General features: G+C 41.4%; 1 protein-coding gene across 2 annotated transcripts in view; it reads right to left on the bottom strand.

Annotated features, from left to right (window-relative positions):
* Nucleotides 1-12,528, bottom strand: part of LOC113458963 (CXXC-type zinc finger protein 4) — a 184,918-nt gene that overhangs the window by 131,846 nt on the left and 40,544 nt on the right. For both annotated transcript variants that reach the window (XM_074541090.1, XM_074541091.1), the window contains exon 4: nucleotides 7,704-7,886. The gene's annotated coding sequence lies outside the window, so the exon portion shown is untranslated. The remainder of the gene's footprint in view (nucleotides 1-7,703; nucleotides 7,887-12,528) is intronic.

Here is a 12,528-nt window from a genome sequence, read left to right as displayed (position 1 = left end):
CAAGAAAAACACAGGGATAAGCAACAAGAACAAGGGGATGCTGAAACTAAGTCTAACATATGAGTTTAATGAAGAGCTTGCCAGCTTCTTGCTCTTAATCCAAACCTGCAAGCTCCTTTATGAAGGGGGAGGGAGCACAACACACACTGCTCATCACCAAGGCATCTGTGCCCCAGGGCCCCCCTTGTGCAGAGCACCCTCACTTCCTCACAGTAACACAAGAGTCTTACAGCTGCGCATGAGAACTTCAGGATCACTGCTGGATAGCCCGGACCTGATGTCATCACATAAAGCTCCATGTGCTGTGCATGTTCAGTGGAGCAGGGAAATAGCCAGTAAGGAGTAAATGGGAAAGAAAGGCATCTGCATGAAAGAAAAATTCAGCTGAAAGACCTGCAGAAGGCAAAAACGGGCTTTGGCTGCATAGTCTCTGCTGATGGGTTTGCACAAAGGACCTCAGTGTGCAGCAGGTATTCCAGCTCTGTCAGTGTGCAGATAATTAAAAACAATAATGAAAGGGAGGTTTTCAGTGCCTGCGCTCTAGGCACAGACACAGCTCCTGAGCTGCAGAAGCTGAGTGGTCCCTCTGCAGCAGCATTGGCATTACTGCTAATCTGTAATTGGGATCCCCACTTAGCTCTCTGACTCTTTCTGACCATTTTCAGACCTTTACCATTCAAGTCAAGAGGCTCCTTCCTCTAGAAATTACATTAAGATTTGAAAGCATGTTTCCTAATTTGTTTTAACAGGCAGCAATGATTTCTGTTCATATCTACATGAGTGCATTGTTTTCCCAGCATGCAACTCAAAAATAAAAGAAGAATCATATCTTTTTCATAATTCCCTTCTAAAACCACATACATATGAATTTAAAAATATTGATATTGTTACAACTGTCTCATCTAGCAACAGGAAATAACAATGAGGCCTTGCTTTCTCCCTCACAGAGTAAGGGCCAAATTCACACAGGAATCTAAGTGAATCTGAATTATAAATAAGCTATCCCTTACTTTAGTTTCTATCTTCTTATATCCTTCTGATTGCTGTCTTTCTTGCTACACATCTCTTTTCAGACCCTCATCCATGTAAATTATTCCATGTTAGACTATTTCAGATTCAGTTAGAGCAAAAGGATTAATTTCAGAGCAGATGTGTAAGAAGGTGTAAATTCTACACTGGTGTGAGAAGGGACAAGATTTTCCCTCAAGGCTTTGTCCTCCTCCTGGATTTACACAGAAAGGAATCCCAATCCCTTTATCACTGCCCGGAAGAGGCTGAGGAATCTAGAAATACACAAAATAGTAGCTTAGATTTATTCAGACTCATTTCTTAGTTTGAGTCTGATATGAGCATTGCATGGACTTGCCCCTTCCAAATTTAAGGCTTTGTCTGGAAATTGCGAGAGATGTGCTCTCTTAGGGAGATAATTCTGGAGTTAAACAAAAAACCCAAAAGGATATATAAAGATATACAGCCCTCAGTACAATTTAGGATATCCTTAGATCTCTAAATGCAAGCCACGTGAATGTCCAGTGACACCTAACTTCATTTTTATTCCCTCAAATGGAAAGCCCGATGACGAGAGCTGCTGTGTAGCTACAGCTTCCGCTGAGTCCCGACAACACTCCTGAGAGCAGAAAAAAGATCAAGGCATTTATTTAGGTGACTCCTTACAAATGGATGCTTGTATTTTCAGGTTTGCAAGTTTGAATCTTTGAAGGTCATATAAAAATATGTGAAACAGGTAATAGCTAAAATCACCCCAACATTTACCTAGCTCCTGAATGTAATAAAATGTCCATTACTCAATGATCAATTTTTGTTGATGCAAATTCAGCGTGGAGATAAACAAACACAACTTCAGAGATGCCAGTGCAACTAGCTCCAAGAAAAATTTGGACCTATAAATCCAGTCAGAACACAGAACCCTACAAATATTTCAGACTTTCTTCAGCCTTACTGAAAAGACCATTCCCTCTGCTCCTATGCTTTGCAAGGCAGCAAAAGATAGATTGCAAACCCTCAGCCTGCTGTCTCAAGTGAAAATTCTCACTGCAATATTTTTGAAATTCAGAAACTTCAACCATTTAATATGCTGGAACCTTTCCCCACTGGGTGACTGAAAATTATCACCACCTAATGATTATTCAGTGACATCTGCAAAATAAGTTTGATGTTTTTGGGCCAGTTTCTCTTGGACAGATGTCAGTATCATAAAGTACGCTATCGTTGGCACTAATTGGTATCACTCTTGTCAAACAATCTGCAGTATGGCAAAAAAAAAGTAGAACTTACATTAAATTTTCCTTTTGCTTATGCAAGTATTTCTTCATGTCATGGACACTTTCTCTTACCCCAAATGTTCCTGTACCTTGGAAAAACAGAGGATTCACCAAGGAAAAAGCTCAGGCCCTTCAAGCAGCATTAAACTCAGTATTTTGTGTGTGGATCTCCACAGAGAAGACACAGACACTAAATCTCATTCTAAACTGTGTTTGCTCTCAGTAAATATTTCTTTCTGCAAAACACATTGCCATGGCATTGTGCAAAGCTGTATAAACAGTTGTAATTTTGTCCTACTTTTTGATCCTTGCAGCTTGTGTCCAGGTTGCTGAATTGTTCAGTTGTCAAGGACAGGCTTAAAATTTTTATGCATCGGCATAGCATGTGATGTAAGCTCTCATGCACCTGACATGTCACACATGAATAAGTCAGGCATGCCTTGTGATTCACTGTTGGGTTTAAAGACAAATAAGGGGAGCTTTTCTATGAGAACAACACAGGGAGTTCAGTTTTGCAATGAGGAATTCAAAATATATTTTAAATCTCAGATTTTGTTTTAAAAAATCTATGAATCACTGAAAAGCTGTGTAAGTTTTCCTGTGCAAACAGATGCACCCAGGGTCCTTTGCCATTCCTCAATGTGCTGTAATCTACTCCTGAGTGACTTAGATTTTACTCACCCCTCTGCTAGTTATGGTATTCCTTGTTCTTTCTATGCAAGCCTCATATAATCTTATGTCACACACTAAAGTGCTGTCACTGTGATGAACTCTTGATTTCTCTTAGGACCTTCTAGGTCTGCAGTGGGCACGGTACTACAGGACAGGTTAGAAATCAAAAACCACCAACATTTTAGACCAGTCACAGCCAAACAACACTTACCAGCTCTTGCTGTGTCCAGGAGCAGAGGGCAGCTGCAGAGTGCTTAACAGCTGCAGAAACTTACCAGTTTAATTTTGCCAGGTAAGCAGACAATCAAAACATGCAGAATAACTATCTACTGTCCAGAATTCCCTGGTTCATATTTGTCTACATCCCAAAGCTTCAAACAAGAGCATTAGCTCAGTTTAGACCTGTAAGCAGCACCCTTCCCACTGCCTTCACAGAAGGCGTTCACATTTAATTGTGCAAGTTGGCAAAAATAGGGCCTTAATTTGTGAGCCCTTGATAGTTTTTCACAGGCAGGCCTCAAATTTGTCCTTCCTAGCCTATTGGCTTCAGTATGAATTATATATGAATTTCCAGGGGCAAGATAAGGGCCACAGTCATTTCTCTCTTGGTTTCCAGTCATTTCTTTTCATTTATTCCACACCAGCAGTTACAAAAAGTGGTCTGGGGATTGGTGTGCTGTTCTGGCAGTGAGTAATAGGGAGTCTGGGTTTGTTAATATGGATAGTCTTCAAAATAAACAGGTAAACTGAAGGAGGAAAATTATTATGAGGGGAAAAGAGGGATTTATGTCTAGCTCTGACAAACTGCTAATACCAACCTCTCTCAACCAACAACTAGTCCACAGCACTTTGTTCCAAGTTCTTTTTCCAGAGAGACATTTCAAGGCAAAACTCCCAGAGAGACAATCACTCTCCCAGAATAAGAGACATGAAGGATATTAGAAAAACTGAAGGCTGATTGAAAGCAAAGATTTTAAAGGGCAGCCAAATTCCTTCCTATGGCAAACTGGGACATAGCTGTCATAGTGTGCCATTTTTTTATTTCTTATTTTTATTTTTAATCTCCTGGGCTTCTAGTTCAATACCTTCTTTTAAAAAGGGGGTTTTTTGGTCTAATCAGTGAATATGAGGTAAAGACACATTCGTGTCCTTCAAAAAAGGTAGCAATGCAATGACTTTCCAATTACCCTTTAATTAAAATATTAATTAATTAACAACGTGTATTTATGGAATAATTATATAATTTCACACACCATTGATCATATTTGAAACAAATTCATTTAATTAAGTTGACATGTACACTGCATGCTCTCAGTAGAGTTTTCCTGAGAAACCAGTGCATGTCTGCCTCTAAGGAGATTCAGACTGCATGAGGGAAGTTTACAATGGCCCACAGTAGCATTCAGCACTGAAATGAAGGCACTTCATACTTTTAAGTAAATTTAATACCACTGACTGTATCCCCAAAGGCTAAAGTCCTCTATCTGCATAAAAGGCACTGGGAAGGCAAGAGCAGCACGAGCTTTCTCACTACCAATATCCCTCATTCTGACCTGGAGGGGCTGACTTTAATAAACGGTTAATCATTATCCTCTTTGCCAAGGCTGTTAAGCAGCTTAAGAAGCTTGGCATTTCTGTGGTGGGACTCAGCTAAGGCTACCAAATCATTTCTCACAGCCTGCTGAAAGCCATCACATGCAGATAGCACCGTGTGCTGGGGCAGCATTTAAAGAGAGCTCTGTGCATGTTGGCACACTTCCCCTTGGAGTCATCACTTTTGCTCTGCCTCCTGCGCTCCCACAGGCTTGTGATAGGTTGTGGCCCTCAATCAGGGATCATTGCCTTGGTTTTCCTCCCAGCATCTGCAATCTGGTCTGCCTCTGGGCTGTGGCCTCCTCCATCCTTACTGCTTTTCTAAGGTTAACTCAGGATATTCAAACATCTCTGTTCACAGTTTGCGTCTCTGATGACCATTACAATCTGGTTCTGAAGGAATGATTCCAAATTACCTGTGGAACTTCTAAATTTTAAATCTTGAAATTTTAAATCTTTAAATTTTAAATAGAAAACCAATACTGTAATTGCAGAACTTCATGCTTTCCAACTGTAATAAACCTCTCATTTTTGCAGGGGTTTGTTAACTGTTTCTTACTCCCTCACTTAAATCAGTTTGTTGAATAAGCCATATTAAACAAAGCTACTTGTCTGGTGCTCACAGTCCCTTTCAAATTCATAGAAGGCTATTTGCTGAACTGCATTTAGGCATCCAGTGCTTTTCAAAGTACCTGTTCCTTCCTTAGGAGTCCTTAGCTGCTGTTCTGCAACACTCTCTACTCACAAACTCCCTCCCCACTGCTGCCCACAGATGGCACCTCATAGAGTTCTTTGCTCTTGGTCCAGCTCTACTCTGTTTGCCCTTTGCAGCCTTCTCCCCACAAAGCTGATGGGACTTGCTGCCAGATCCCAGTATGCACCCATACAGTGACAGCAGACACATCTTGCTGCATGTATAACACAAATCCCACCAAATTCATCAAGCACGTTCAAATCTGTAGAGATGCTGACTTTAACTGATGCTAGTGAAGTAACAGGAATTACACCCACAGGGATTTTGTCCCAGTAATGTCACTGAAATGGGCTATTCATGAACGTGAATATCAGAAGCTGAATCTGAAAAAAGACAGTATAATGTCTGGATGTTTACAGTCATACATTTCAATCCTTTATGTTTCTTTATGTCTGCAAAGCAATTTTTTAGGTCATCAGAGTCTAAAAATTCAGCTGTCATTCTTTTACGCTTTTGTTCTTATTGAGAGTTTATCCATAATTTAATGAAAGTTTCAAGGAATTGAAGAAGGGAAGAAAAGGAACCCTTGAACTCCCCTAACCAGCCCCATTCACTTATCCCAATTCCAGTTTCTCATGACATCCCTAGTTAGAATGAAGGGACTGGCTAAAATTCTAAACAGTCTCTTAATGTTGCCTGTATTCTTTAGTTTCTGTTCAGTCACAGCCAAATACAATAAAAATCTGTATTAAAATTGGTATTTAACACCATAGGTGGTATGGAATTTTTGTTCAGTTTTAGTCTGTACGTGCCTGAGAATAGCTAGCCAAACACAGAAATAAATTATGAGACTAACAACACATGACAATATTATCGTTATAAAAGTGCTTCTCACAAATGGGCACCAGCTTCCAAATCACTCATTAGAAACCAAGATGAAGCTGATTCATAACTAAAAACATCCAGGAAGATTCTGCACTAGCAAGGCTTGCAAGAGCTCCAATGACTTCTCTTTCCATTACCTCAGACTCTCCCAGTTTTAAGAGTGAAAACCTGAGTTAGTAACAATCTGCTGTAACAGCAGTAATCTGTGCCTTCTGACATCCAGGTAAGTCTGATTTCCAGACATTTATACCAGCAAAGAAGGTAGACCAAGCCCCCCACTCCTTTTTCTTTCACACATGTAAAACTGTGCCCTTAAATCTGTGTTTAGATACCCTGACAAGTGGCCTGAGATTAAACCGTGGTAAGCAATCGGGCACTTTTTAATGAAGTCACCATCCTTTTAACTTTGTTAAAAATTATCCCTGTACAAAGCTCTTCACACTGCCTCTTTACAAAAGGCCTTTTCCCATCTCTCCCTGTAGATTTCTGAGCATTTTGTCCACAACCAAATGCACCTTCCCAGCTGAACAATTTTCAATCCTGCACAAAGCACAGCACATTTTATTGCTCTCAAGGCCAACCTTCCTTTCTGCCAGGTCTCTGTTTTTTTCACAGCCTCTGCCTCCTGATTTCCAGCTAGCTCTTGGACTCTCCACATAGGCTGGCTGGGACTGGCCCAGTTTTTCATCTTAATATAATATCCCAAAATTGCATTTACCTTTTTTCCTTTACTCTCTGTTTCAGCCCCCTTGTCTTCAGCCTGGCCCTGGGTGGTTGTTCTCCATTTACCAATTTGTTATGTTTTCTCTCTCAGTTTCCTCTCTCTGTCTTCTCTGTAAGTCCTTAATCACACCTCTGTGTCCTCCCTGTTTCACCTCTTTCCCTTTCTCTTCCCCCCCTCCAGTTCCAGCTCTGCAGGCAGGGTTTACGAGCAGGGATCTCTAGCAATGTCCTACAGGAATATGCCTTGGCACACTGTCTGGACTGTTCAAGCCCTACTGCACCCCTGAGTGCCACAAAAAGCTCTGCACAGAGCGGCAGAACAGCAAAGAAATGCTTTACAGCCACTTTCTTGTATGCTATTTTTTCCTCTCGGCATCTAAGGAAGATTTAGGGGATGGGGGGAGGGAAGAGCCTAGATTTACAAACAGCAATCAAGCAGGTAAATATTCTGCTGTTTAGTTGCAGCCAAGGGAATATAGAAAGAGCGCATTTAAGCAAGAACAAGCCAGAGTCCTTTATGCTCACAAGTGAGGTAGCAATTTGAAATTCTTTGGGTATGTCACTCAGTTACCTCAGTACCAATAACATCATACCTGAAATCCACCTAGCCTTCTTTAGAATTAATTAGTACCATACAGCCCAGGCTGGGTTGGTGAACTGAGTGCCTGCTGAGAGATATTCTGAGTTAGGGCACTGACACCATCAGGTCCCACCACTGAGACAACAAATACAAGAGATTGTAAAAATAAATAGCCACACTGTTCTCAATTACATTTTCTTTGCTAGCTGATTTTAGGAGAGCACTGATGCCAGCAAGATCAAAACTTGGAACAAATTTTAAGAAGTGATCATACCTATGTAAGAGAGAGGCACAGCTCCTCATCAGCTCCTGCAGTGCATATCCCTCGCTGTCCTCACTGGGAGAAGCTAGGTTGGTTCCAGCAGAGATAGAGTATTTCACTGACCTGTACAGCCAAGCCTAGTCCACAAGGCTCAGAATCATGCCCAGGATCTTCCTTCCTTTGCAGTGCTGATTCCTGATATGAGAGAAATCAACAAGGAATGAGCATGTCTTCCTGATGCACCAAGATTTCTGCATAATTCCCAAAAAGGGCTCTGTTACTTATCATCATGGTAGAGGCTTAACCCTCTCACAACTCCTTTCAACCTTAATCTACCAGCAGTAGGCTCAGTTTAGACTTTGAAAGGAAGAAAATATCTATTTCTAAAGATTGATCCTACCTATATTATGCAGCTTCGCAAAGTAGGCAAAAGTAGAGTCCAGCATCCAAGTGAAGTGAAGAGCATCACAGGAAAGTTCAGCTCCTGAGTAAATGCCAGTTAGAAACACTATTTACTGCCTCCCAAACTAAAATTTTGAATGCTCTGCTTTACATAGCATTGCACTGCAGAAACAGGCAGTGCAGGACTGATAGCTATAACTGAGCCCTCACCAGTGACTGAAGCATCCAAGCCTTCCTCCCCTTCTTAATCATACTCTTTGAAATAAGTAAAGGTTTGCATGAAGACCAAGGACGAGAGCTGTTTTGTGTTGAAAATACCTACTGTGTAATTTTAACAGCCTGGAAACTACACCTCCTAGTTACATACACTTGTGGAGCAAAAATGTGTGTTTCCATATGGAACTTGAGAGCCAGTGAGTTGTGACTGGCACTGAGGGTGGCAAATCTCTTCACAAGCAGCTCTCCTGTCTGCCTGCATCCACAGCAACTGAGCATCAGAACAACTGATTACTGAGATAGGGAACCTATTACTTGTCTCCCTCCTAATGAATTCAACATTTCTCAGGACAATGACCATTTAACTAACTGTTGATTGTATAAATGGTGCAACACAATCCATAAATCATTAACATATGAAAAGAACAAAATATACACCCAAGTCTATGACTTTTTTGGTGACAATACAAGCCACTTACACAAAGCTCAAAAGAAAAAAAAAAATCTATCTGCACACTTAAGGGATTTTATGCAGGGATTTTTTCCTTAATAAGTCATAGTAAGAAAAAGAATGTGCCAAACCCTAGTATTTTAATTAAACAGTGTACATTTCTCACTGGGTTTGTTTGCTTCTCTGCATATGGAGTCCTCTAAGGTCCTTAAAGCTAGCAAACCTGAACACTTTTAAAGATGTTCCCGTGCAATATGTAATTGAAATTCCTTAAAATATTTAGAGAGTTCTAGAAGGGAATGTTCTGCAGCAATAAATTACTGTAGTGTCATGGTAGCAATGTACTGAGAGGGAAGAGTAGTTTTTGAATTCCTATTCTTAGCTACTTATAATTTTTTCTAGATACTGAATGCTTTTAGCATTAACCCCAAATTTTACCTTTGGAATACCTTTTCTTCCTCCCCATCATTTTAAAATTTAGCTCAGCATCATAAATCAAAAGCTGTTTTCTTCTAAAACTTCCAATTTGTCATGCCTAAGACTGAATGAAAAAGCTTGGGTTTGTCTTTTTAAAGGAACAAAAGATTGAAATATCTGCACCAGGAAAGACTATTTCTGTACACCTTGAATGCTTCTGCCCCAACCTCTGACCTCTTCCAGGCTCAACCAGGATGTGCCTTGATTTCACAAGGGACACACAAATATCCACCCAATGAAGCACTGGGGTAGTACCATAGAGCACTACACATGGTCAGAGTCAATCACTTTATAGGATAACTTGCACTTACAAGACATATAATTCATAAAGCAAGGACCTCTACCATCCCTTCTCATTCTGTATTTCTCAGAATAAACCAGTATTGGGCCATACAGAATATAAATCTTTACTATTGTTTCCTACGTTTTTGATTGAAGAGACAAATTTTAAACACATGGAGTGGAAACTGTTCATCCCACATTTTCATATCCTGGAACAGAAGATCACTTCGCTATTCAGACAGCTTAAAATCTTCATAGTTTGGGACCATATTTTAAGATATTTAGGTGCCTTGCTCCCATGCAGCTTCCTAATGAAGTATTCAAATACAAAAGGCCTTCCCAACACTTGAGAGGTCATTCTGTCCTTTCCCTGTTATAAATGTTTCTTAAGCTTCATCTTTCCTTTATCTCATTCTAGATGTTCCTTACTTTTTTTTTGTAGGACTTTCCAGGGCTTGCTAGGATGCCCAAGGGTAATTTCGTCTTTTCCCTCCAATCTGGTTTTATGCATGTTAAGGAGTTCTTGGGCAGACCGCTGCCCTTCCTGGCGGGCACTGCCAGCAGCACTGACATTGTTGCAATAGGGTGTTGAAGCAAAGCCACGGATTCTCTGTTGGGTGAGCTAGCATCTATTTTCCAAAGAGATGCTCTGAACTCCCTCAATGTATACTCACAACAGACACTGCTGCTCCACCAGGCTTTACCTTTCATTTAGAAGGAGCAAAAACACAGGGTACCCGGCCAAATTAATGAAGTGGATGGGTTGGACTTAATTATATTAAAAAAAAAATAATCTCAGGCATTAAGGAGTTAAAGGGCTGAGCAGAAACAAATACGTTAATTTTTATTAAATTTTCATTACTTTTTTTCCAAAACAAACATGCTATAAAGTAAATTTATATGTGTATATGGTTAAGAGCGCCTGCAGAACCTTACTTTAGCACAGTCAAGGGAAGGGAAGGGAAGGGAAGGGAAGGGAAGGGAAGGGAAGGGAAGGGAAGGGAAGGGAAGGGAAGGGAAGGGAAGGGAAGGGAAGGGAAGGGAAGGGAAGGGAAGGGAAGGGAAGGGAAGGGAAGGGAAGGGAAGGGAAGGGAAGGGAAGGGAAGGGAAGGGAAGGGAAGGGAAGGGAAGGGAAGGGAAGGGAAGGGAAGGGAAGGGAAGGGGAAGGGGAGGGGAAGGGGAGGGGAAGGGGAGGGGAAGGGGAGGGGAAGGGGAGGGGAAGGGGAGGGAAGGGGAGGGAAGGGGAGGGAAGGGGAGGGAAGGGAAGTTCCTATCTGTGCCAGTTCCCTACGAGGCTGCCAGGCAGAGCTAGCAGAGAACACCCCAGCACACACAGAGTGCCACCCCGGCAAGCCAAGCAGGCCGGCCCGGCGGCACTGGCAGGCTGGAGCAGGAGTCGATGCAGGCGGGGAGAGCGGGCAGCGTCCCGCACACGGCAGCCCCGCGGAGCCGCGCTCCCCCCGGGCTGCGGCGGGGATGCTGCGGGCGGAGCCCATGGCAGCGCTCCGGGCGCGTCACCAGGACCTGCCCTCCCGGGGGCGGCGGGCCAGCTATTACCTTCTATTGCTTCCAATTCCGCTATTTCCTCTTTCCCCGTAACCCCCCGACCCTTCTCAGCACACCTCACAGTACCCGTAACAACTACTCCTAGAGGAAATTTTAATTACAACATAATTTGGAACTGTTGATTGTTTATTGTGACAAGACAAAGAACACTGGAAGGGAAGATTCATTGAGAAACACGGGGTGAGGAAAAGGTTGCTTTGCAAAAATTTCTGGCGCATAAAAATCTACATTAGAGATGGAAAAGAGAAATTAAAAAAAAAAAAAAAAGGCAAGATGCCTGCACCTAGTATTGCTCTCAGAAAATTGTCCATGCTAAACAAATTACAAAGGAATTGAGAAAGCTGCAAGATGCACTGGTTCCAGATTAAAAATAAAAATATAAGAAAAGACAACAACAGTGCAGGAATTTTCTGGCACCCACCCCTAACCATTTCAGGCATTTATTTCAGGGCTGGAAATACTGGAAACAGATATTCTTCATGTGACTAAGAGTAAAAAAAACCTACACCAGGACTTAAGAAGAGCAAACAGTAGTACAGACTGGGATGCATATTTAAGGGAAAAAGTAACCAAGGAGGATGGAATGATAAAATTGTGATAAAAAAATATTGAAGGGCGAGGTATATCAATTAGAAAAATAGGAAAGAAAATATCTGCTCAATTTAAAAGAATGGATGGATAATTCTTCCTCCCTAGCTCATTACCAGCATCTGGTACAGAGAATAAATGCAGCAACTGTTTTCATAGTGCAGGGTCTTCGTTTCCTTTCTGTGAATAAGAAGTGTAAGCAGAAACCCACACTGATTTTAATGTGCAGATTCCATGTGTAGGAACTAGAGTGTATTTTTAATTAACCCTGTAAGGAACAAACCTGTCAGACTGACAACAGCAGAAACAGATTAGAGAAGCTATTCAAAGTCATAGATGAAAATGATGAATGGTACTGAATTTATATTTGGGAGACCAACTTCATCTTAAATAAATCCAGATTTTAGATGACAAGTCAAGTTTCTACCAGTTATGGGGTGACTATTTTATGTGGTGACATCCAGAAGATCCAGACACATTTCAGGAACTTCAGGACTGTGTCCTCTAACCACTGAGCCATTAAGCAGAATCTGAAATTTTCTGTCTGTGTTTGCAACAGAAAACTTTGACACCCATCACAGCAGGGTACAAGTAGAGCTCAGTCATTAAAAAAAAACAAGCCTTGAAACAAAACAGTCCAATATTTTATCATGCCTCACTCTATCATTGTTAAATCCCTTTAGGAGTATAATATTCCATAGGATGCTTCACAATCAAAAAGAGATCCCAGCTGGGGCTTTTATGTCAAGAATATCAACTCCCCATGCAAGAATTCAGTGTAAGAAATTTCAGAGGAGGAAGAAGAAGCATGCTGCAGAAATCTCAGGAAATGGCCTTTCAAAGTGAGGCAAGATC

The sequence above is a fragment of the Zonotrichia albicollis genome, chromosome 5, assembly GCF_047830755.1.
Source record: "Zonotrichia albicollis isolate bZonAlb1 chromosome 5, bZonAlb1.hap1, whole genome shotgun sequence".
NCBI lineage: Eukaryota > Metazoa > Chordata > Aves > Passeriformes > Passerellidae > Zonotrichia > Zonotrichia albicollis.
Note: the sequence above shows the minus strand (reverse complement) of the source record. Positions and strands in the feature narration are given on the sequence as shown.